Below are 5,000 nucleotides of genomic sequence, written 5' to 3' on the forward strand. Positions count from 1 at the left end.
CGCGGAATTCAGCCCACACGGGATTCAGCTCACGCGGAATTCAGCCCACACGGGATTTAGCCCATGGAATTCAGCCCACGCGGGATTCAGCCCTCGGAATTCTGAATCCCGTGTGGGCTGAATCCCGGGTGGGCTGAATTCCTTGGGCTGAATCCCGTGTGGACTGAACCCCGCGTGGGCTGAATTCCGTGGGCTGAATCCCGCGTGGGCTGAATTCCATGGGCTAAATCCCGTATGGGCTGAATTCCACGTCCACCGTCGCTATGGTTTTCACGTTAGCTAAATTTGGTTGTGAGTTCCTTTCCATTCTGAGGTGTAATTTAATTTGGCCATTCTATGGTCGCTACTAACATTTGCTTTATTAATAAATTATGAAGTCAATTTCGTTTTTGATGTCAGATGGCGATTTCCATGTCCACTTCTACTCTAATCTTTTTTTGAAGAATGTATTCATGATATTGAGTGGTAAACATACGCAAAATCGACTGTTATTTGCCCCCTCTCGTTCCTAGTGCTATTCCCGTGATTCCCCATCACAGTTTCTCCTGTCTTTTTACCAAGTTTGTCATTAAGATCTCCCATAACTATTTTGAAGTGGGTTTTTATTATCGCTGGCTAAGTGAACATAGAAACTCTATTTCTTCGTCACTGTGGCTGCCGGTTGGAACATAGACTTGAACAATCTTTAAATTGTACCTGTTGTTTAGTTTTATTGTTACTGAAGCTAATACTATAGAATTCCATGGTATTCTAAACGTTTGTGAACTAAGAAACCTACCTCTAATTCCTGCTTGCTACCTTGGGGTTTACCTCTCCAATAGAATACGTGTCCATCATTTAGTATAGTTTAGCATCATTCGGTTCTCATTGCCCTTATATTATATGTGCAAAGGTTCATCAACGTGAGGCGGCCTGTTTTTAACCGTCCTCTACGGAGTGAACCTGATCGCCGCGTAACCAGGGGCTCCTTCGCCTCCAGGTAATGAGTGCAGTCAGGGTTTTTGACTGAGAAGTAGACAGCCGTGCCGAGGGGGAGCATGGGCTTTAGTATCAGATGTGCATATATGTGTGATTATATTCTATAAACTGATTTCATTTGCGTATGTGCGCCTAGTGCAGACATAGTTGTTCACCCGGAAATGCCCTAAGTACTACGCATATGTTCATTTTCGTGCACATGCACATACAGATGTTCTTATGCATACATAGTCTTACATTATACACAACTACACACATGCACACGGATAAACATATATAGACATATGCGCACATCATATGTGCATACGCACCCACGTATATGCGAACACACACATGCGTTCATGTCTTGTACTCGGACTTATGACTATGCATATACATATATATATGTATATATATATATATATATATATATATATATATATATATATATATCCATACATATGCTTACGCACACGCGTATGTGTATATACGCTCATGAATACATATTTATTTCCCCTACATATTTATGTATACGCCTGTACATAAAATACATATACACACATATACACATACTTATACACACATACGCATATATATTCTGAGCGATTTGACAACTATAAGAAAAATAAAAAGGTTTGTCACAGCATTACCCAGTTACACTTTTATATTAAAAGATTTTTTCGAACAATAGTAAATGTTGAATGTATAAAACATTCAAAAGGAAACTAAGTTAGCGAAAAAAAAACAATGCGTTTCCACTAAATAGTAATGAATTTTATATTTCTGCCTAAAACCCTACTTCGTGCCGCATAATCATCAAGACAATAAGTATAGAAATTGATTTATGATTTTGTTAAACTATGAAATTGTGTTGCCACAATGAACGTCCAATGATTTTGTTTTTCAATTTACTCGAGTGAATCGACATTTTTATGTATTTCAATTAAAAAAAAAAAAAAAAAAAAATGGACTGAAAATTACAATTGATATCAGTTAATATAATAGCACCGAAACTTATGATACAGGCACTGAAACCTATGCAAATGTGCAAAGAAACGTACATCGAAAGTGATTTTCGTTACACATTTTAAAAATACATTTCGTCTTGATAAAACGTAAAAAAAAAATTCAGTTTATTCATTTTTACAAGGCAAATATGACTTTAAGGAGACATTTATCAAATATCATAACTATAGATTTAATACAATTCAGCACATTGAAATGAGGCGGATGTTTTACATTTCTGTCTTATCGTTCAACCGGAAGCATTTAATGGTGCGTGAAATTAAACTCACTTGAAGACAATGGAATAGAAAGTGGAAATAGGAGAAATTAAATATATATGCTCTCTCTCGCTCTATATGTATGTGTGTGTGTGTGTGTGTGTGTGTGTGTGTGTGTGTGTGTGTGTGTGTGTGTGTGTGTACACATGTATACACAGACACACACGTATGTACGTATATACTTATAAACATATATATATATATATATATATATATAGAGATAGATATAGAGAGAGAGAGAGAGAGAGAGAGAGAGAGAGAGAGAGTATGTTTGTGTGTTTCTGTGCGTGCGCGTGTATGTGTATGTGTGTGTTTGTCTGTGCGCCTGTATACGTGTATGTATTTGTGATAGAGAGGGAAGCAGAGAAAGAGTTCAATGACAGACAAACATAAAGAGTTACGTCGAGCGAAAGTAAAAAGTCAAGACCGGCCGAGAAAGAGGGAAGTAGAGCGAAAGAACGAAATCGAAGAGGGGAAACTGGTGTAGAAAAAGGTGAAAAGGGAGAAAAAAAGGAACACAGACGAAAGGAAAAGAAAACGACGGGGGAAAAGTAGGGGAAGGAAAGAGAGTTGGAAAGGAAAGAAACACGGCGAGCGATGCAGCAGCCAACCGCTCGCACAGTCCAAACAATGAAACGACCGGATTTTACCCTCAAAGAATTCCATGTTCGCCAACGCCTTATTTCGCTGGAGGCTAAACATTAAATTGTTCTGGAACTAAAATCAATAGGTGAACTTTTGAGAGAATATTGTGTAAATCTCACAAGGAAAGCTGAGGGAAAGCGCTGCCCTAATGGTGCGCTCGCCTGTGATTACCATTGTGCGGGGTTAACCTTGCTATGGGAACTGTGGCTGTTTCAATACATGTGCGGAAGTGGTATCATCATTGTTCACGGAACCAGCACATCGTGGACAAAAGATCACGGTCGGTAATGGTTTTTGCAACCGGCAACATTGCAAGGCACGAGTAAGGGGAAAAACTGAAAGGATTATGTAGTTGAGTCTCGGCGGTTTGACACGATTTACTGCAGTCAAAGATCTTTTTGGAATTAGAAAACATACTGCCTTTCAGGAATCTCAAGCTGTTCATGGCAGTGCAGGGCAATCAGATTTCCACCCCTGACCAACAGAGACCACCGTAATGAAAGTGCAGCAATATATTCGCCTCTGCCGTTGCATATATATTTGTTTTTACATTCCTTTTTTGTCAGAATTATATATATATATATCCATATATATATTTATATATATACATATATATATATATATATATATATATATATATATATAACTTTTAGTCAGTTCAAAGAACGAACTGCTCGTTAGCGAAATGAAGACGTTTACTAAATTGGCTGAAGGAACAGGGAGTGTTCGCGCGTCCACTGGTTAATTTGTTCGTCGCAAGTGAGCCTTTCGGTGCAAGCCAGATATCCCTTGCGAAGAGTCCACAACAAGAGCCGGAAAAGTACTCACTTTCGCGGGAAACGCAAGGATTCCTGGTTTTCTTGATCTTTCTGGGACATGCAGAGGCTTCGAGGAAGAGGAAAGCAAGCAACGTTCATGGATATTTGTATCTGCCACTTGATGAATGGCAAGACTTTTTTACTTACCGATCTACCTTCAAGACTGAAACCGTTTTTCCCTTCTACCATATACCATAACTATACAAAAGGGAAGTTCCTTTTTTATAAATAGTAATAACCTTTAGATTCACCTATATTTGTTATGACCATAGTGCCGGTGAGAGCAATACTAAACCAGTCGCACTCTAAGAATATTATTATGCCAAAGATCTTATTTTGCAGATATCCTTGGTTCAGACCGTTCTCTGTATACATAGGAATACATATTTATATATATATATATATATATATATATATATATATATATATATATATATATATATATACGTATGGTTGGGAAGATTGGGCTTCAGTGAAAAATTATAAACCTTTAACCCTTTATTTATCAAACTTGAATATATTAATTAAAACACACACACACACACACAGACAATGTCGTTTCCACAATCCCTCTCGTTCTTGTACTAAAGTCATATGACTAAGTTCACTTCCCTTCACTTTCACTTTTCTTATTCACTCTCTTTCTAATATTTTTATCAAAGACGTCCACGTGAAGTTGCAAGATTCCGACACATCTGTCTGTCTCTGTCTCTTTGATTCACAGATTAACAATCAAAACAAAATTACTCTTATGGATCTCGCAATGCGCTAAGTCCACCTTACACTCTTAAATTAACTTCATTGTACAATAATAAATACACAGAATAAATTCTGTATTCACCTTTAGTGGTAGTCAGTATACCGATGGACTGAAAATGCGCTGCTGCTGCTACTGTTTGACCTCGCACAAGCGCCACCAGTTCAGCAATGCAGAGCTAGTTCCAAGCACCTCGTCACCATTCACGCACGCCTTTCACACCACATGCATATAAACTTACACACATCTAAACAACCACAGGCAATGTGGCATTGCATTATTCCATCTTTCATATATATACACACCTCAGTATATCTGACTTCGGTTTCGAATTTCTAAATCAATTTCCATCGAGTGCCCACGGAACTGTGTGTAAAACCTCGCTATCATTACTCATGTATGAGTAGATAGGTAATGTCTATGAAGCTAGTTAGATCCTAGTTGCACACTCCTTTTAGTTGGTCGCATGGCATGGTTAGTTTGGTTTTATACCTGGAGTGACCTAGGTTCGAGGCCTGTTTATATATATATCCATATATG

The sequence above is a fragment of the Penaeus chinensis genome, chromosome 24 (genome assembly GCF_019202785.1).
Source record: "Penaeus chinensis breed Huanghai No. 1 chromosome 24, ASM1920278v2, whole genome shotgun sequence".
NCBI classification, from domain to species: Eukaryota; Metazoa; Arthropoda; class Malacostraca; order Decapoda; family Penaeidae; genus Penaeus; species Penaeus chinensis.